Raw genomic sequence first — 22,820 nt, forward strand, 5'->3', positions numbered from 1 at the left:
TGCTTGCCATTTAACCTTGCTAGCCAAAGACCTGTACTGAGAGGGAATACTTCTCGTGCATACAAACCTGAACCCAAACCTATGCCATTTGTGTCCACCATACCTACCTACTACATGGTATTGTCTGCCATTCCAAGTAAATACTTCATGTGCTACCTTTAAACAATTCAAAACTTATTACTTCTTATTTGTGTCAATGTTTTATAGCTCATGAGGAAGTATGTGGTGTTTTATCTTTCGGTCTTGTTAGGCAGCCTCCACTAAAGGACTAGTGGCTTCATCCACTTATCCTATAATTTTGCAATAAGAGGCTGGCAACGGGGTTCCCAGCCCCAATTAATCAACTTTCATTAATGATTCTCTTCACATGTTTTGCCCTGATTCATCAGTAAGCAACTTAATTTTGCAATAGACACTCCTCTATGGTATGAGATTGTTGGAAGGCACCCGAGGATTCGGTTAGCCATGGCTTGTGTAAGCAAAGGTTGGGGGGAGTGTCACCCTTAAACAAACTAAAATACATGTGTAAACAAAAGAGAAAAAGGATGATCTACCTTGCTGGTAGAGATAACGTCCTTCATGGGAGCCGCTCTTTGGAGGTCTGTTTGGCAAGGGGGTTAGAGTACCCGCTACCAGTCGTTGACAACAACAAACACCTCTCAAAACCTTACTTTTATTCTCTGTATATGATTTCAAAACTGAAAAAGCTCTAGCACATGATTTAATCTCTGCTTCCCTCTGCGAAGGGCCTGTCTTTGACTTTATGTTGAGTCAGTAAACCTATTTCCCTCCATCTCAAGCAAGCATTTGAGTTGTTGTGATTAAACTATTATATTGTGATTTGTTTCATCATGTCTTTACTCTTTCTTGTTTAGTACAAGTTTTACCTTTAATGAATATAGCTTTGAAAGTCATCAATGATTAATATGATTGAGTATGCAAGTTTACCATAAGCTTTAATATGAGAGCACTGCTCAATAGATGAATATAATTTGTTAAATGTTCCACGACCAAGAACAAAGTTTGCCATCACCAATTATGATTCCTTATGCACCTTTATTTGTGATTACCTTATACTTGTTTCAAGTTGAATTATATGAGGAAGTTGTTTACTATAATGTCTTGTGTGAATGAATACGATGCTTCTTGTCCGTATTTTATTTATCGACTCTTCACTCCATAAACATGTGGACCTGTTTACAGAGTTCAGTTTCGCTTGGGGACAAGCGAAGTCTAAGCTTGGGGGGAGTTGATACGTCCAATTTGCATCACTATTTTATATCATAATTTGCTTGTTATTCATTGATATATTTCATATTGGGACACAATACTTATGTTATTTCATCTATTTTGCATCTTTCATGATTATTTGGAGATCAAGCACGGAGCCGAGGATTCTGCTGGAAAAAGCACCGTCGGGATGCAATATTTCGGAAGATCAAGCTTGTGGAAGGAAGTTTTACAGAAACTCCTATTTTTCCAGATGACGGAGGAAGCCAGAAGGGGGAGCCAGCTGGACCCATGATGGGCCCACACCATAGGGTGGCGCGGCCCATGGCCTGGCCGCGCCACCATGTGGTGTGGGGCCCCCTCGGCCTCTTTCGCCTCCTTTTCTTCGCGAAACCCTTCGTCCCGAAGACCTAAGCCACAGAGGAATCCTCACGAAGGGTTACGGCCGCCTGCGCGGGCGGAGAACACCTGAGAGAAAAGAGCTCTCCGGCGGGCGAGGAATCCGCCGGGGAAATTCCCTCCCGGAGGGGAAATCGACGCCATCGTCACCGCCATCGAGCTGGACATCATCTCCATCACCATCATCATCATCTCCACCATCATCACCGCCATCTCCACCGCTGGACATCGTCACCGCTGTAGCAATTTGGGTTTGATCTTGATTGTTTGATAGGGAAACTCTCCCGATACTGATTTCTACTTGTTGTTTATGCTATTGAGTGAAACCATTGAACCAAGGTCTATGTTCAGATTGTTATTCATCATCATATCACCTCTGATCATGTTCCATATGATGTCTCGTGAGTAGTTCGTTTAGTTCTTGAGGACATGGGTGAAGTCTAATTGTTAGTAGTGAACTATGGTTGAGTAATATTCAATGTTATTGTATTTAAGTTGTGGTGTTATTCTTCTAGTGGTGTCGTGTGAACGTCGACTACACGACACTTCACCATTTATGGGCCTAGGGGAATGCATCTTGTACTCGTTTGCCAATTGCGGGGTTGCCGGAGTGACGAAACACTGAGCCCCGTTGGTATATCGATGCGGGAGGGATCGCGGGATCTCGAGTTTAAGGCTGTGGTTAGATTTATCTTAATTACTTTCTTGTAGTTGCGGATGCTTGCAAGGGGTATAATCACAAGTATGTATTAGTCCTAGGAAGGGCGGTACATTAGCATAGGTTCACCCACACAACACTTATCAAAACAATGAAGATTAATCAGTCAGTATGTAGCGAAAGCACTAGACTAAAATCCCGTGTGTCCTCGAGAACGTTTGGTCTTTATAAGTAAACAAACCGGCTTGTCCTTTGTGCTAAAAAGGATTGGGCCACTCGCTGCAATTATTTCTCTCGCATTTTACTTACTCGTACTTTATTCATCTGTTACATCAAAACCCCATGAATACTTGTCTGTGAGCATTACAGTGAATCCTTCATCAAAACTGCTTGTCAACACCTTCTGCTCCTCGTTGGGATCGACATTCTTACTTATCGAAGATACTACGATACACCCCCTATACTTGTGGGTCATCACATTGCACCAACTGGAAGTTGTCATGAAGGCAGCGGCCCCGGATAAAGGCGCTCTGCTGCGGTCCCACGAGCTCGGACATACGCGGAGCCAGCCGTGCCGACAGCACCTTAGCCACCAGCTTAGCCACACTGTGAATCAAGCTGATGGGGCGGAAGTCCTTGATCTCCACAGCATCGGCGTGCTTGGGAAGGAGGGAGACCAACGCCTGATTCGCCACATGCAACCCCCGACAATCACCACTCCACAAGGACCGAAAAGCATCCATGAGGTCGTGCTTGATAATGTGCCAGCACGCCACATAGAATCTGCCAGAGAACCCATCCGGGCCTGGCGCCTTGTCCAGCTCCTGGGAGCGGATTACTCCCCATACCTCTTCCTCCGAGAAAGGGACCTCCAAAGCCGACAGATCATGCGTCTGGACCCCCAAATAGTCCAAGTCCAGGGAGAAACCCCGCTCCGGCGCAGATCCCAGGAGGAGCTCATAGAAGGAGTCCACCGCCTCGGCTTTCGCCTCTTGGTCAGACACCAGAACACCATCCACCTTGAGCTGCGCAATGAAGTTCTTCCGACGGCGATGGTTGGCGTGAAGGTGGAAGAACTTGGTGCAAGCGTCGCCTTCCGCGAGCCACGTGATCCTGGACCGCTGCCTAGCGATCGTCCTCTCCAAGGAGGCCAACCCGAGCAGCTTCCGCTTGAGAAGCTTCCGAAGCCTCTCTCCTCGGTAGAGAGGTCCCGAGTCTCCATCGCCACATCCAGGCGGAGGATCAGCTCATTGGCCAGCAAGATCTGCTTCTTGTTGCTGCCAATGAAGCGATCATTCCAGCTAGATAGGGCCTTAGCCGTAGCCGCCAACTTGGCGGCAAGGCGCTTGAACGGGTTCTCGATGGGCTGAACCGACGTCCAAGCACCCTCCACAATCTCTAAGAAACCATCCACTTTCGGCCAGAACGCTTCGAACCGGAAGCGGCGTGCCGCCTTCAGCTCTGCCGCCAAACTCAGCAGAAGCGGGCAGTGGTCTGAGGTGGAGGAAGACATCGCAGAGAGAAAGGAGGAAGGGAACGCCACCTCCCGAGTCCACAGTGGAGAAAACACGGTCTAACCTCTCCATGGTCGGGCGCTCCCGCTCATTAGACCACGTGTAGCGACCACCATTGAGGTAGAGCTCCTTGAGCTCCATCTCAGCAAGAAGGCGGCGGAACTTTCCCATCATCCGCCTATTGAGATTGGCGTTGTTCTTATCCACAGCATCCACGATAAGGTTAAAGTCACCAGCCACTGCCCACGGACCCGGGTGAAGATCCCTGATGTCCTTAATCTCTTGGAGAAAGAGACATTTGTCTATTTCCGCTTGCGGGCCATAGACCCCGGTGAGCCACCAACCGGTCGCCCCCGAACCGCCAACTCTAGCCGTGATGGCATTGTTGGAGTAGTGAGAGTTAGACAAGGAAACAACTGCAGATTTCCAGGCCAAAAGAATGCCACCTCGAGTGCCATCGGCAGGGAGGAAGAAGTAATCATCAAACTCCCAACCGAGGCAACGATCCACAGTCGCTCGAGCGACCACTTGCAGCTTAGTTTCGAGAAAACAAACCACGCTCGCCCCCGAAAGACAGACCACCTGGTAAATCGAATCACACCGCGCCAAGGAGTTTAGGCCACGGACATTCCACACCAACAAGGAGAAAAACATGTCTGACATGGTAAACAACAGGAGGTCTGGGTACAAGTGAGAAAAAGCTCAAACAACTACATCCACGTCTCCCTCCTCAACCACAGGAAGCACGTTTGGCAACCAGCCAAACAGCGCCAGGCACGCAGTAAGGTGCTCAGCCGTCATGGGCTTCTCCTCGAAACAAGCCCATTAAGCATCGCATTCCACATGACAATGTTCTTTTCGTAGGAGAAGTCAAACACGCGCATCGCCTCGCCGACGCAGCCGCATTTCGCGTAAAGGTTGATCAGAGAGCTGCCCACGAAAACATTTGCATCCAAGCCATGCCTGACCGCTGTTCCATGCACCTGTTGACCTTCAACGAATGTTGTGAGATTGGCTGCCGCGCTTAGCATGCTCGCGAGAGTTGATCTAGAGGGACATTGTCCCCGCCTCTTCATATCCTTATACAGGCCAAAAACCTCGTGTTCGCTCCCACTCTGCCGCGCATAACCGGAGATGACAGCATTCCAAGCAACCGAGCTTGGCGCCAGCATCCTCTTGAGCAACATCGTAGCGTCTTCCAGCCTCCGCCGCAAACTGGCAAGAGTGGAAATGACGGTGACACAAGTCACCTGGTCCAATGAAGAAGATCCCGTCGTCACCATCCTCGAGAACAGATACAACGCTTCCTTGTATCTCCCAGCTCGGTGGCACCCAGAGATGATGCTCGTCCAGCATACCGCGTCCGGGCACGCGATTCCGGCGAACACCCTGCAGGCGTCCCCTACGCGGCCGCACCTGGCGTACATGCTCACCAGCGCCGCCGCGCAGAATCCGGCGGAGGAGAACCCTTTCTTCACCGCATCGCAGTGCAGCTGCGCGCTGGGGGCCAGAGCGCCAAGCCTCGCGCACGCGGACAGGACGGCCGCGAGGTCGAACTGGTCCGGCCGCCCTCCAGCAGCGGAGATCTTGACACGCCTGAATGCGTCGAAGACTGCAGCAGCAGCCGCCGCCGGTGTTATAAAACCGAGCAAATAAAAGTAGATCAAATAAAGAACAAAACACAGATTTTTACGTGGAAAACCCAAACGGGAAAAATCACGAAACGCATGGCGATGTTCTCACTGTAATTGGAGGAGTATTACATACACGAGAGGACAAACTCTCTACGTGCTATCAATATGGTGTATCTTTCTCTCATTTATTCTATGACTACATGGGACTATATATAGGAGTGGCCAACTCTCTTTCTTGGCGGACACGAAATAGAGTTGTAGATGTGCTACTAACATAGGCATCCCCAATAGGCCTGCCGAAGATGGTACCCGGGGTTTACTGAAGGCCCACAGGTCGAAGAATATGAAGTTCGAAAGCCCAATTAGTTAATAAGGAAAGATAGAGTTGTATTAGGAATATAGAAGATTTGTAACTTTACGGGTTAAACTCAGAGAGTCTCCCGGAATATGTAAACTTGTGTAATACGAAACCCTCGGCTCCGCCTCCTATATAAGGGGGAGTCGAGGGACAAAGAAAGCATCAAATTCATTGTCAATACAACCCTAGTTTCTTAATCGTCGAGTACTTTTCAGCTGAAACCTTCGAGATCTACTTGCCCTCTACTTCCAACTAAAACCTAGTCTACAATACGTATGCATTGATAAGTTAATCCCTTATCAGCTACGTCTAGCACATTTGACATGCCATAGTCTGTAGGACTCCTTCCATGGTACAACAGGTAAATGGATTTCGGATCATATTCAACAATCTCCACCTTGAGCCGAAATCCCTTGCAACAGCCATAGATAGCATTAAACTCCTCAACTAAAGTCATCACAAGTAAACCTTGTGTCTTGAAACGTCCATAAGACTAATAAACTTCTCTTGAAGTCAAATTGATCAAATCAATATTGGGTCATCTAGAAAACAACACAGTTATCAACAAAATAGACAAACGGATATGGATCTCTCATCAAATCCAAAAGTCTGAGTCTGTGCCACTGATCTCAACAGAAAAATAAACTGCTCAATTATCAAATGACCTAAGTCATCATATCTCCTGTGGTGCTTGAATGAGCAAATAGCTCATAGTGCAACATCTTGATGCACATAACATTGTGAAGAACTCATCTCATGGAATCTGAACGTGCTATAAACCAGAAAGCGCAAACCTCGGCAAAAGTACTCATGCAAGAGCATCTTGTACGGACGACATCACGTACACCAAAAACTGCCTACTTCAAATGGTTAATGAAAATCCATGACATGGTGAAAAATTGTCTCTGTAGAACAACTATCAGACGAAAGAACCTCAACATGCAATGGAGCTTCAACTCTGCAATAGACCCCTCTTCAAAGGGCATAGACAACTGAATTGCACTGAAACTTACGATACTAAATGTTGTAGTATCTAGCAGAAAACAATCTCCTTGCATCTCAAATAATCCTCATCAAGAACTTGAGTAACAAAGAAAAACCTTCACATGCATAACAGCAAAAACTCGGAGAGCAAAGAGTATAATGCTGGCTACCAACGGGCTTAATAATTACCTCCTCCATTTTTTTCGATAACTGAATTGTGTTCTTCATATAATTGCAGCAACATAATATCTGAAATTTGCATCACCATATCTCCCAACACACCATATCTCCCAACAGGCTATAATTCACCAAACTCCACCTTGAACTGAAAACTATCAAAAAATGATGATCATATCAACGGCAAATCATCGAACATAGGTGAAGTAGGAATCCTTCATTTCTCCTCGCTAGTCCGAACAACAACATGCTTATTTTCAAAACTATCCAGTGTATCATCATAATTGGCTTGCGCTAACAACGTTCGCATCTCGATTTGCCATAGAAAAACCTTGTGTCATAATACAACAGCTAAACATCGTACTTCATGATATCCATGAGTCGATAAAACTGTTATCATAAAGTAGTACAAGGCACAGAAAATTCTATGTAGAATTAAAACTGCATAGCAAAAGACATAAACAGATAGCACCTGGTTTTGTTTTGGCGTGGATGTAGAAATCGGAGAAATAAAACTGAAGTAGTACTGCTCTGGAACTTCACGTGAAACAACAGTACTAGCGCAACAACAGATTATGCTTTTGATACCTTGGGATTCGTTGATGGATGGTTGATCTGTCTGGTAGTATTGCTTCACACCACGTACAACTTAAAACAGTCCGGTACTCCACCTTAATCCACACGCACCTCTTCGCACGGAATTGATACCGACTAGAGTAGGCGGAACTGAAATCGTACCTGGCTGGATAACTGGACGCGACTTGGCCGATCTGTGTGGAAGCGGATCAATGGATCACGGAACCGCGATGAAGCTTTTGTCGATCACGGCGAACACAAGATTGTAGTAGAGGCGGCACACGTAACGCCGGTGAAAATTGCAATTCATCTCGCAGATCCAATCTCACAAAGAAAACACAACGATGGCTCTATATTAATTGGTGAAGCTGATTGACGCCGCAAGACGCAGCAATTGATCCAAACTATATGTTGCGCGGCCTAGGAGCGCAGCGGGAGTCTCCTAGGGCAGCTGATCGATCTTGAAGCCTGATGCTCTCGTACCACTTGTTATAAAACCGCGCAAATAAAAGTAGATCAAATAAAGAACAAGAACATAGATTTTTACGTGGAAAACCCAAACGGGAAAAACCACGAAACGCATGGGATGCTCTCACTATAATTGGAGGAGTATTACATACACGAGAGGACAAACCCTCTACGTGCTATCAATATGGTGTATCTTTCTCTTTCATTTATTCTATGACTACCTGGGACTATATATAGGAGCGGCCAACTCTCTTTCTTGGCGGACACGAAATAGAGTTGTAGATGTGTTACGTCTAGCATGTTTGACATGCTATAGTCCGTTAGGACTCCTTCCATAGTACAACAGGTAAATAGCTTTCGGATCATATTCAACAGCCGGATTATTCAGTCGGGCCATGGGCGTCGAAGCCCCCGAACGAACTCGATTGGTTGAGCTAGGTAGGGGCTCGAGTTCGGTCCCCTGCTGATTCGGCGCCGCTGCTGGAGGGAGGGAGGGGCTGGGGAGACATGGGTCTGTACGGCGGCGCATCGGGAGGAGCACAACGGTGGTGGCGACTGGCGTGCAAGGAGGTGGCGACGCCGGCGACGGCAAGCTCGGGGCGATGGGAGTGCGCCGCCCTTCCCGTGGGCTGGGCTAAGAATTGAGCCACACGCCGATACGGTCTCGCCCAAAACTTATCCAGAGTATAATACAGTTTAGTTCTTTTTCGAAGCTCAAACAAAAGAGTAATATACAGTTAAGTAATGCAAAAAAAAATATCAAAAACAATACATAAAAACATATTTAATGGTAAATAATAATGCTAATTATTTATACATATACCATGTTATTTATATAAAAATAAGGTATATACACTATGTTAGCTTCGATGTATTTGCTCCGAGTTAATGCTTAGATAAGATAATTCAAATCCAATAAAAAATGTGGAAGAAAGAACTACATCTCGCACCATGCAAACTAAATTATTCTTATTCTTTATTCATTCTCATCCAACTTAACATATTTTGTATGTTTCAAACTCATAGAAACATAACCCTTTTTCAACTTGAGCACAGAATCAACTCAATGCTGAGGCAGAGGTGTCAGGGATCCTGTCTGAGGTTGCTGGCCATGGTTCCTGTCAGTAGCCAGAGGTGGGTAAGGAAAGTTCTTGCAGCAGAAGCAGAAGTTGTCAAGGAATATATTGCATCGGCCGTGGATGTAGCCGTGGGCCTGGCAACATCGCATGCAGTTGCCACCCCCTGTGTAGCACTTGAGCAAACATTTCTCCACGTTCTCCTCGCACACTAGATCGTACCTTACCTTCACATCCGTAGTCTCAACTACATATATGCACCAAACAAGATTTAAACAAAATCCATGGGGCAATATTAAAATATGCACAGAACCTTCGAACAATATTTGAACGCTTACGGGAAGCGATGAGAAGGACGACCATAAGGAACAACCGCTTCTTGCCCATCCAGTTATTTGGTAGAACGTATCTTCTTCTTCTTCTTGAATGCGCACCGATGAATGATCAATGATAGTATAAATGATCCATGGGCTGGGTGATTTGATTTATGGTTTTAGATGTTTAGCCTAGGTGGTGCCTTTCTATTTATACTAGATGATACCCCGCGCGTTGCTGCGGAGACTTATAATATTTTTCGTTAAATCCAATATTTAAGTTAGAACCTTGCAAGAAATTATCTTGAAATATATTGAAGGACACTACATAAATGGTCCGAACCCAAATAGAGCATAATATATAAGATGCAATTGTTTGCTCTATTAGGTGGCAATGCTCACCATGTTGCTCACACCGATATGGTATAGTTAACTCATGAGCGGATACGATTAGAAGGAAATAACATAAGCTAAACATTTTTTTCAACTTAATTGTGCAAAGATAGAAGTCTTGCATGAAAGCATGTTCAATGACTTAAGTTACAAAAACATCTAAAAAGGTTCGTCGGCAGAAAATTTCATTTACTCTTCCAAAGCTCAGCCGCAAACCAAAAATGAAAACCTACAGTGTTTGCTATTTGATTAGGATTGATCAGGCAGTATTAAGTGTTTAAAGAATGGGTAAGGAACAAAGCATACAATATCACGTCTGAACCGGTTTGTAATATTATACCTATAAATGAGAACAATGCACTGAAGAATGTAACTCATCATGCAATCTTGAGTGTATGAGGTAGGCAGTACATATCTTTAGCTAGCTACAATAAATGAAAAAGATGCTGACTTATGAAACAACATATGCTGATCATTTGGAGGACACTCATTTGAAACAAAGAAGTATACAATCTGATCGCAATGGATTATGAACCACCAACAGCAATCACTTAGAAACAATCTTGAACAACATAGATAGAAAACATTTTTTCGTAAACATGATCTAAAGTGGCACATAGAATTAAGTTATTGGGAAGTTGAACAACTGAAAACATACTGTTATAGTTTCTCTTCAGAAAGAATGGAACACATTTGTATTGCTAAAAAGATACTATAATATTTCTCTATCCCTGCAACGATCAGCAGCTAGATGATAATACATGAACTAACATCTCTGAAAGAGTAAACAAACTTATAACTAAGACAATAAGAAAGCTTCCATGATTAGCAAATCAAGCTAAAATATCTATTACAGACCTTTAACTATGCATAAATTACGTAATTTTCCAGGAAGATGCAACGCCATGGAATCCATGATATACCAGACGTTAAGGCAGAGAACAGAAGAGGAATGCACTTCCAATCTTTAATCAAACTCTTTACCTGTTGAGATGGCAAATGTAAGAACTTAGTAGTAAGTACAACACCGGAATATTAGTATTAGTTTAGCACCTTATCTCTACTCCTTTCGTCTTTGCTAATTCAGATGAATAATTCCGGCCAAATTCCATCAGCCAGCTGCTTTTGGCGAGATTCCAGTAAAATCGGGGTGGACTTGAGTTAGCAGCACACATAATCCAATAAAAATTCAACCAAATCGATGGAGACAAAACATCGAAGCAGCTTTTGAGCCGTAGAACAACCTAACAGATTGATAAATAGAGAAGCGGAATCGGGATTAGACAACTACCAGAGCGGGGACCTGTGGCAGATATGGACGCCAGCAGGCGCGTGCCCTGGATGTCCATGCCAACATGGGGAGCTTTTTATACATGGAGAGGCCGCCTGGTCAGTTCAAGCTACAAATTTCTTTCGTATTTTGGGGCAATCATGGCTGATGAATGCTGGGCATGATTGGAGCGGTTTCAGAAGCATTTGTGGCGAGATGGAATACGTCGCAGCGAGAGGATTTGTGGTCATTAAGTTGTAGGTCACGGCGGCGGCGGAGAACACCAACACGGAACACGAACGGGCAGCGTCGACTCGAGGAAAGGAGAAATAGAAAAGGAAAAAAAGCAAATGAAACAGACCTGACCAGCCAAAGGCAGCCCATCCGGCCGGCCCACTAGCGCACACGCACGCGACGGAGGCAGCTCTCGATCTTCTTCCTCCTTCTGCTGTCGTTCGGCTTGTGCCGTATCGGTATGGCATAAAAAATGTTGCCTATGACTGGAAACAATGAGGGGAAGGTGAAGATTTTAAGGAGGTGACGTGGCTCGCTGTGAGACCAGCAAAATGGGGCCATCTATTAAGAAAGAAAAAAAGATAGGAGAACACACACACCAAAATTAGACTAAGAATACTTTTAGGGGTCATATATATATTAAATACTTCCTACTCCTGGGTGTAACTACACCCACGTCTCATATACTACCATACGGAAGTATATAACATACTTTATTGGTTTGAGTATGTTCGTACGCTATATCTAAGATACTCCATACCAACTTTGGTGAAAAAAGTTTAAATACACCCATAGTTTGCACTATATATACAAAATACATGCATATTTATACGTAAAAAAATAGTGTACGTAAATGTGTACATACTACCTACAAAGTAGTATATATACTACCAAAATATTCTTATATACTTCATACTACATGTATATACTCTTCGGTATGATAGATACTACCTAGATTGTGTGAAACACACGTGGGAGTAACTACACCCGAGTGTAGCATGAATATGTCATATATATATATATATATATATATATATATATATATATATATATATATATATATATATATATATATATATATAGGAGCTAAGGTTTCTGCCAAAAAGTTTCGTCAACGCTTTTTTTTGGACCGTTTTGCCCTCCCACCAAACCGTATAATACAATCAATATGCCACCGCGTGTTAAAAAACGGTTCGTCCGTTCGTTTTGGCTTTGCGTGCAACCCCACCAGATCTCGATGAAACGGGTGTACCGTAGACTCGTAGAGGGCACCGACGTGATCCAGGGGCAGGACACAAATACGATCGATTGGTTCTGGGCACGCTGCTGCTGCCTCCTCATATATCCAGGGAAAGAACGCCCCCTCTCCTCTCCAAATTAGATCGAAATCCCATCGAAACCCTAGCAGCACGCACCTGCAAGTCCGACGAGATCTTTTAAGCCAAAGCGATCCCCCATACATCGGGACACAGAAGCAATCGCGAGGACATCGATCATGTCATGGAGCACACGCGCCAGATAGACCAATGGAACCTCATGGTAACCTAGGGGAGAGCCGACAGCCGCCGTGATCTTCTCCGTGCACGACGATGGGCTGCTCGCCACTATTTTTTTCATCTGCCGTGGACTCGTGTGGTTCGTTTTTTTCCGTCGGGGGCACCCCGTTCTGGACATCCATCGACGAGATCCTCTTCCCAAACCTCCTCCAGCAACATCGGTTGGCGATGATGGCATAGCCTCATGGAGTCCAGCAACGGGCGATGGGATATGACGCTAGAGAAGATGTGCTGATTTGAGATGCAGGGGAATCGAGGCAGTCGCCGTAGCGTCTCAAATTCTACGCCCCACGCGCGACCAATCAAACAGCCAGCATGCGGCTCGCTACGATTACTTACTTGAAACTGGACGTCGGGCTGCTTGAGGAGCCACGCGCGGCTGGCGGCTCGCAATGGCCTGCGACATGCTATGAGGACGAGGTAAGCTTGGAGCCGGACGAGTATGACATCGAGCTGCTCGCGGAGGCCGTCATGCCGCCGCCGGCTCGCCATGTCCAGCGACAAAAGCTGATGACGAACACGCGATCGATAATCCCCACGATCGCCGTGGATGTTAACACGGTCGTGAGGGTACACTCGGTGGTTCCGCCGTCCCGGCGATAGCCAATCTATTATTAGCAACTCTTTCTCTAACAAAATGAAAATCAATTTCAATGTGTTTAGTACGAGCATGAAACACTGGATTTGCAGACAAATAAGTAGCTCCCAGGTTGTCACACCAAAGACTTGGTTTTTTTAATAACTTCACTCCAAGTTCTCTGAGAAGAGCTTCAACCCAAATCAATTCAGTTGTAGCATTGGCTAGAGCTTTATATTCAGCCTCAGTGCTAGACCGAGACACTGTATCCTGCTTCCTGGCACTCCAAGATACAAGATTTGGTCCAACAAATATGGCAAAACCACCTGTAGAACGTCTGTCATCCAGACAACCAGCCCAATCTGCATCTGAAAAGGCGCTCAAGAAAGTAGATGATGACTTTGTAAAGGTAATTCCAAGTTTCAATGTATCTTTTACATATCTGAGTATGCGCTTTGCAGCTGTCCAATGTTCTGTAGTTGGAGCATGAAGATACTGACAAACTTTATTTACTGAAAAGGCCAAATCGGGACGTGTCAAGGTTAAGTACTGTAGAGCTCCAACAATGCTTCTATATTGAGTACTGTCCTTAGAGCCAAGAGGTGTACCATCTGTGAGAGATAACTGTTCTGAAGAAGACAAGGGTGTAGAGGCAGGTTTACAGTTGTGCATACCAACTTTGTCAAGTAACTCTGTAGCATATTTCTCCTGTGTCAGAAGTAGACCATTGTGTGTCTTTTTCACCTCAATACCGAGGAAAAAATGTAAGTCCCCTAGATCCTTAATAGCAAAGTTCTTATTTAGATCTCGAAGAAGGGCAATAATGGCATGGTCAGAAGAGCCTGTGACTATGATATCATCAACATAAATCAGGACAAACAAAGTGATACCTGACTTGTTAAAGAGAAATAATGAAGTGTCAGCCTTTGATGGTATAAATCCAAGCTCACACAACTTAGAACTCAATCTAGAATACCAGGCTCGAGGTGCTTGTTTCAGTCCATATAAAGCTTTGTCAAGTCTGCAAATATGATGCGGAGCGTTAGGATTTTCAAAACCTGGGGGTTGTTTCATGTAGACCTCCTCTTCCAGAACACCATGAAGAAACGCATTCTTGACATCTAGCTGTCGTAGACTCCATCCACGAGAAACAGAAAGAGACAAAACAATTCTGATGGTTGCAATTTTCACCACAGGACTAAAAGTATCCTCATAATCAATTCCATACCTTTGCTTGAAACCTTTTGCAACTAACCGTGCTTTATATCTGTCAATGGAACCATCTGCCTTTTTCTTGATACGATATACCCATTTGCAGTCAATCAAGTTCTTCTTGCTGTTTGGAGGAACAAGGTGCCAAGTCTTGTTATCAAGAAGTGCATTGTATTCTTCCTCCATAGCTTGACGCCAATTAGGGTCATTGAGGGCTTCGGTGAGTGTATAAGGTTCACCTGTAGACAACAATAAACCATATCTAATCGTACCATCAGTATATTGTTTCGGATGACGTATACCTTTTTGCAACCTAGTGCGAACACCAGGTGGTGAAGGTGGCGGAGGAGCAGCAGAATTTCCATCAGAACTGTCACCAGAATGTTCATCAACAGAATCATCAACAGAATTTTCAGAATTTTCGCCAGCAGAATTTTCACCCCCACCAGCAGCTGCACCATTGCTTGGCACAGAAGATCCAGCAGAGAGAGAGAGAGAGAAGCTGTCTCAGATTCGTCTGCATGTGGCAGTGGGGGGACCGTCACATGCACGCGGGGCCCGGCAGGCGCGTGGCCACCATGCGCGGTCGCGTCTGGCTCTCTGCGCGACGAGGCATCTGGCAGGGCGGGAGAATCCCTCTCGGATCGCGCGAGCTCGGGATCGGCAGAGCCAGGCGAATCAGCTTCGGTTTCAACATTATTTTCGTCATTTTGTGACTGACTTTCAACATCATTTTCTGAGCTGTTTTCTTCATCATTTTCACTGGAATTTTCTCCTGGATGTTCAGCTTCCTGCAGCACATTAGTCACAGGCACAACAGGCACAACATGGGTATTACAATTATGTGCACTCTCATGGGAATTGGATGTAGAAGATGGAAGAAGCAATATTTCCTTTTTAAGAACAGCACCGGCATTAGGATGGAGTGATGCAAACGGGAAAACATTTTCATCAAACACAACATCACGAGAGATGTACACACGTCCTGTAGATATATCTAGGCATTTTACACCTTTGTGGAGAGGACTGTAGCCAAGGAAAGCACACAGTGTAGAACGGAAAGCAAGCTTGCGTTTGTTGTAGGGACGAAGGTTAGGCCAACAGGCACAACCAAAGGTTCGGAGAGCATCATAATTTGGAGTGACATGAAGAAGCCGTTCAGTAGGAGTTTCAAAATTGAGAACTTTGGTAGGAAGTAAATTGATGAGAAAAGTTGCAGTAATGAACGCTTCATCCCAAAATTTGAGAGGCATGGATGCATTTGCAAGTAAAGCAAGACCAACTTCAACTATATGACGGTGTTTTCTTTCAGCTGAACCATTTTGTTGATGGGCATGAGGACATGAAACATGATGTGTAATACCAACTTTTTGAAAAAGACCATTCAACTTCTCATATTCACCTCCCCAATCAGTTTGCATAGTAATAATTTTCCTATCAAACTTGCGTTCAACATACTGCTGATAGTTAAGGAAAGCTTGATAAACATCAGAACGCTTTTTAAGCAAATAGATCCATGTAAACTTGCTAAAATCATCGATAAAGCTTACATAATATGCATGTTTTCCCACAGAGAGCGGGGCAGGGCCCCATACATCAGAGAATACTTGCTCCAAAGGAGCAGTGGAGACACTAGATGACACAGGGTATGGTAACTGGTGGCTCTTTGCCAACTGACAAGAGTCACAAACATATGGGGTACTCTCTGGGGTGTAAGCTATTTTATTTCTCCTAAGAACTTGTTGAACCACGAATGAAGATGGATGTCCTAAGCGGCGATGCCATGTAGAGGATGATGGCTTTATTGTGATGAAGGCGTGCTTGGCAGTCTCATGAAACATGGGCACCAAAGGATAGAGACCACCCCAGCAGGGGCCCCTAAACAGAGTCCTTCGTGTTGCTTGGTCCTTGATTAAAAAGAAGAAAGGATGAAACTCAATAAAGACATGATTATCAAGGGTAAATCGATGAACAGACAAAAGATTTTTTGATGCACTAGGAACATGAAGAATATTGTTGAGGTCAAAGGAACCATGAGGAGTGCGCAAAATTGAATTACCAATGTGGCTAATGTGCATACCTGTACCTTCAGCAGTGCGGACCCGATCTTGCCCATTGTACTTGTTGGCTATAAGAAGCTTGTTCAGTTCACTGGTGATGTGATCAGTGGCACCTGTGTCAGTGTACCAGTTTGTGTCAACACCATATGAAGCAAGATGTGCCCCCTTTCCACCATCATCTCTGTTCTTCTTATCATCTGAGTAGCGCCACCAACACTCATTTGCAGGATGGCCATGTTTCTTGCAAATCTGGCATTCAGTGTCGACATATGGAGTGGGGACACGGTCTAGGCGACGTCCACCACCATCGGAGCGGCGAAAGCGATCACCACCACCATCATCCCGGCGTCTGTCACGTCGATCATCTCGACGATCACCACGGTCACCACGGCGCTCATCACGGCGCCAACTGCCACGATCATCATCACGTCGCCAGTTGCCACGATCTTCATCACGGTAGCCATTACCACCACCTCCACGATAAGGGCGCTCATCACGGTCAGGACTGCGAACACGAGGAGGAGGCGTGCGACCACGAGGCGGTGGAGAGCGAGCACGGGAGCGCTGATCACCGCGGCGCGCCAGATTTGCAGAAGATACAAAGGAGCCGTTCTCCTCAACTCCATTACGCATATCATAGGAACATAGCTGTTCATAGAACTCATCAAGAGATGTGTCAGTATTTCCATTCACCGTGGTGATGAGGGCATTGTACTCGCCCTTGTCAAGACCATGCAGTAGGTACCCAAGAAGCTCATCATCTGCCACGGGTTTACCAAGGGCAGAAAGTTCTGAAGCGAAGCTCTTCATCTTGGTGTAGTACTGATCCGCTGTCATAGAGAGTTTCTTGGTGTCATTAAGTTCTCCACGAAGATGCTGCACCTTGGTTCGCGACGCCGTCTTGAACATAGCATTTATGGCTGTCGAGGCTTCAGCGGTAGATGTCACCTCCAGAAGATGTGACAGAACATCCGGGGACAGCGTATTTAGAAGGAATCGGAGGACCTGCTGATCTCTTGCCATCCAATCAATATATGCAGGGTTCGGAACTTGGGTTTTGTTCTTCTCAGAATCCTCAACTTCAACCGTTTTGGCAGGTGCCCGATCTGAACCATCAAGAAGGGACATCACGTTTTCTCCATGGAAGGCAGGGAGGACCAAAGCCTTCCATAACAGAAAATTGTTGCGAGTCAATTGCTGCGCAGGGGGCGCGCCCAAGGCAGCAGCCAAAGCCGAACTGGACATGGAGTTTGACGAGGCCATGGAGAACCGATCTGGATTTCAGAGAACTCGTCGGTTATGTCTGGGAACCGATCTGGATTTCAGAGAAGGCTGTAGCGACAGCGGTTGTGATTGTATAGACGGCGGCGGTGGAAGCTGGGAACAGCGACGACGGCGGCGGCCTGGTTGTGCAGGTTGTTGGGTTGTAGTTGATCGGCGCGACGGCGACAGAGAACTGCTGCGGTGGCGCGGTTGTAGTTGATCAGCGCGACGGCGACAGAGAACTGCTGCGGTGGCGCGGTTGTGTTGATTTGTAGCGGCGGCGGCGGCGGCCGTGAACGGCGGCGGCGGCGGCGATGACAGCTAGGTCGGGGAAGAGGTAGGCTCTGATACCATGTGCGTGTTTTGGGTAGAACGATGACTTTGTTCTCGGTCTCGGTTACGTGTTATACTCAAGCCAAAACGTGGGCCAAAACAGATACAATGTTGTGAAACATACACAGACGTATGATCCATAAACACAGGAAATAAACAGGCCCTATTACATATTCTAACAGCGTAATCATCTGTGCTTGAATTGACTTGGTGGCCGCGTCCACCACGCTGCCCAGCAGCTGATCTAGCGCAGCCTCGACCAAGCACTAGGTCTACTTCATCATCTCTGTTGGCCGTCCCGCTGCTATTTTGCAACTCTCGCAGAGCCACGTTCAGGGTTGGAGTTGGAGCGTGGCCGGAACGGCTGCTCATTGCTGATCGCAGTGTAGGGGCGCGGAGATGGTGCTTCTCTAAATCTTTCTCGTGGCTTCAGGTTGTGTGCATATTCAAAGTTATAATTTGACTGGCGCCCTATTGTCATACTGCGTGGTGAAATACATGATGCCGTGTGTTGCTGCGGGTGGATTCCTGCACACGAGGAGATGGGGTTGCACCAGTTTTCCACTAAGACAGTAAGATCACACATTTTGCTAGCTAGGCGAGTCTTCAGAGATGAAACAAAGTTGCCTCAATGCTTGTGACATCCTACAAATTCCGATTTCAGTTGTTCATTGAGGGAAAGTAGCTAAAAAGGTAAGAATCTTGGTTTCAAATACACATATAATGTCTTTGAATTATTTGGAGGTTCAAAATTTTAAAAAAGGATTTTCTTCATAGGGTTTTTGGTTCAATGCCACACCATTAGTAACATTCTTAGCAACTTTTCAGTATACCTTTTCTCCAAAACTCAAACCAGTTATTTTTTTCGTTGCAATGTACAGACATATTTCCTATCAGCATAGTAACATTCTCGTCGCCTTGTTGTGTGCATTCATAAGTCTCACCTTTTGGAGCGTCATGTCCATACTGGCTTGTTTCCCTTCGGCCAAACATCGTTGATGCATCGGAAGCTAGGAGCTTTGGTTCTATTTTTAAGTGAACATATTTTGCTCATCCGCAGCACCGCGCGGGCTTTGTCCTATATATATATATATAGACAAAACTATATGTATGTGCGGTCACCGTGGTGACCACATCTCTCACCATCCACTGCCTCGGAGATTCGTGCTAGAACCAAGTTTTGTTTCAGTTTATTGCATTTTATGGTTGTGGTCCAGTGTCCCAAAGAGGAATTTTGAGGAGTAGCTTTTTGATGGTCCATACTGTGTCCTGTCATGGACCACTGTGCCTCCTGACAGTACCTGTTGTGGCCACAGGCATGGACCGCCAGCTTCATCTCAGCGCACTCACATCACCCACGATAAAAAGCCATCTCTCCTCACCCCGACCGGCAGCTCCGGCCAGCCCCCTTCCTCACCTCCGCCTCTATCTAGATCGACGGGCAGGATGGAGGCAGTTGCTCCGCTTCGAGCGGCCCGGCCAGCCCCTGCCGCGGCATCGACCGGCGGCGGTCTGCTCCTCCCCTGCCGCGGATCGACCGGCGGCGGTCTGCTCCTCCCCTGCCGCGGATCGACCGGCGACGGTCTGCTCCTCCCTTGCCGTGGCCCCTTCTGGCGGCGAGCACGAGGAACCAGGGCAGCGTGCGCGAGACCTCCCGGCTAGATTAAGCCCGCCCCGGCCGGCCCACCGCATCGCCGCTCCCCTCCGCCGCTGCCGGTGCGCTCCGACGGGGAAAACTCGTGCGGCTGTGGGCGGCGGCGGGGCAGCGCGTCTCGTGTCGTGGCGCGGAGGTGGGCGCTCGGTGCGGCGACCACGTCTTCTGGTACTCGGTGGCGGGAGCAGTTGGGCTGTCTAGGGTCGTCCGGCGGCGGGAGCAGTAGGTGGCGCCGCACTCCCCATCGAGTGCCCCGGCCCTCCCCCGCCACAGGATCGTCCGGCGACGGACCGACCCTTCCCTGCCGGCGAGCACGAGCAGCCAGGGCGGCGCGCGCGGGCCCTGCCGGCGGCAAGCTGGGAGACCAGGCAACCAAGCGGCATTGCGATGGTGGCGGAACCGGATCCCGGAGGTCACTGGTGCGGGAGTTGTTGGCTACCGGTGGTGGATGAACAATCGTCAGCCATCCCGTTATCCCGCGCCTTGTCCTGGAGATGCTCCGACGGTTTCGATGTTCCATGTCGCCCAGCCACGAGTATGGATTACTCACTTCAGATTTGGGTTAGGGGAGGTTTCAGAGTTCTTATTTGGGTTTGTGTGTTCTTCCCTTCAGTACTTGCTTTTTGTGTTGAGTGCTTTATATGTATGTTCATGGGCATATAGTTCAACTGATTGTGATATATGCTAGTATGAATTTCGTTTTTAATATATGGTGAATCCTTACTATTACCTTGTTATGAACTTCGTTCCTTCAAAATGGTGTACGAAGATGTGACAAGCATGTTGTTTTTGCATCTAGCACTGACATTCAGTACTTGCATATAAAATCAGTTGCTACGGATCATTGCTTAATTAAGTACCCCGCAGATGTTTTGTTTTAATTCTTTGCTGAAGCAGGCAAATAACTAAGACTTGTCCTTGTTTACATTGTTCGTTGGTCTGTTTTTGTGTGAGCACAAATTTACCGTGCCAAGCTTTGAGAGTTAACCATGGAAAAACCTTATACCTGTTCGTTTGTTAACTAAGAGCTGTTTGTGCCAATTCCCTGTTTCTTGCAAAATAGCAGATTTTTGTTGGTCAATTGATGGAGCCTACTCTTTCTCTATATGCTGACTTTTTGGTTAATGCTCAATTGTCCTGATTGTTTGTATGCGCATCAGGTGCATTTCTCCGATCAGATATTCCCATAAAGTTTCTTTGCTTCTCGAGGATACTATCTGAATCGTGCCCAAATACTTTCTCTCTTGACTCGATGGTCCTAGCCCTATTTACTCTCATAGGTGCATCTCTGTTAGAAATAAGATGAATCGTGGTAGTTTAAAACTGGTGCATCTGTTATCATACAGACATTTCTCTTAACTGGAAACCATTTATATATCCTCTGCCGGCACTTGTGAAAGTGTTCTCTGCTAGATTTTATTTTATGTATCAATACTTACGTGGATGCTTTCTTTCCCTTTTTTGTGCTAAACAAATGTGTAATGCTTACACCTCCATTTTCTAAGCTTGACGCATACTTGTGTTAATCATTCTCCGTCTTTGTTTGTGACGCTCCCTTGAGGTGGTTCATGTGCGTACTTCGCTGACCTCACTTGTAACTTGGCATTGCCTTGGAGTTTTTTTTCTAGGTACAGAGTCGTTAACCTTGAAGCACTGATTCAAAATGATGCATGGCTTTGCCTTGGATTTATTTAGTTTATCAATTGGGTGCTTAACAAATTTCTCTGAGGTACTGAATCATTAGTGTTCAGTAGATACTAGATACATAGCATCTGTTGGGCAATGGCCGGGCCAGGGCTGCAACCTGTGTTTAAACTTTCCATTGTTTTCTTCTTTGCTTATGCATTGCTCTTATCCGTGGCCCTTCCTATAAAGTACACACAATGGTCTCCTTCTAGGTAAATTATTTTATCATCCATGGTACGAGGACCTACTTCTAGTCGCTGGATGTGGCCTTGATTCTAGTTTCCTGCATTTTCTGGCAAGTTCTGAATCATTGGTTTTTTAGTACTGAATCAATGCTTAATTAATTCCGGGTGCTTAATGGGTTAAGGTGCGGTGCCGATTACTTAGTTTGACCTTGGACTTGCGAACACCGGGCATGCCGATTTGTAAATATCTTGATTCTTTTAGTTACCAGTTTGCTTTAAGTTTTAGTGCTTATATCTTATTTTGCTTTAAGAGATTGCGTTCTCTTTGTGTGTTTTCTTCAATTGTTTTGCTTAACCGTGCTCAACCTAGTGCCTAACGAGGCCTGGTGCATTGAGGCTTGCAGACTCTCGATCTTCCTCTTAATGTCCATGGTGAGTGCTTAATGAGGCCTGGTATGGCGCTGAATGGAATCATTTCATCTACGGCGCTGAATGGAATCATTTCCTCTTTGGTATTTGGATATTCTCTCGTGGCTGGAATATACAGATAGATGCAGTGTATTAGAGTACTTGAGCACTGATATTAGAGTTTTTGATGGTGGAAATATGAGGTGCTGAACCATTTCATCTACGGCGCTGAATGTATTCTTCTGAGGGTGCTTAACAAGTTGCTATTATGCCGAGGGTGCTTAAAGTTGATGTGCTTAACTAGTTGCTCTCGGTACCTAATGATTTGAACGTCGGTACCGAATTTGCTTGAATGATCCTCGCTACATTTATGGGTACTTGTTTCAGGCACAAACTTTATGCTTGCATATGAATATATTTAACCATCAGGCTACTGGTACTAAATGCTTGCATATGAATATATTTTAACCAATTACCTTGATCTGTGTTCTTAACACCCATTATTTTCCGAATGGATATGCTCAGCTCATCCAGTGTTATTAATTTATGAACTTAGCACCGAACAAGACAGGTGCTTACCAATTTAGCGTGCAGTACCGAATAACAATTTAGTACCATGTTCATATTCATCAGGTACTGAGCTTGTAAGGGCATGAGCCCTAAGTTAATAAGATAATTAACGAGTCTAAATTTGGTATTTTTTGGGTGCTTAACAATCTGCTTTGAGGTGCTGAATCTTATCTTCTAGTACTGAATTGACATAGTGCTTAACAAGTTGCTCTCAGGTGCTGAATCGTATGGGTGCTTAACAAGTGCCTCT

At 45.8% G+C, this 22,820-nt stretch overlaps 1 pseudogene; it reads right to left on the reverse strand.

Annotated features, from left to right (window-relative positions):
* LOC124646854 overlaps positions 1–17,734 on the reverse strand; it is a 28,943-nt pseudogene extending 11,209 nt beyond the window's left edge.
* Between the last annotated feature and the right edge of the window lie 5,086 nt (positions 17,735–22,820).

This window comes from Lolium rigidum, chromosome 4 (assembly GCF_022539505.1).
Source record: "Lolium rigidum isolate FL_2022 chromosome 4, APGP_CSIRO_Lrig_0.1, whole genome shotgun sequence".
NCBI lineage: Eukaryota > Viridiplantae > Streptophyta > Magnoliopsida > Poales > Poaceae > Lolium > Lolium rigidum.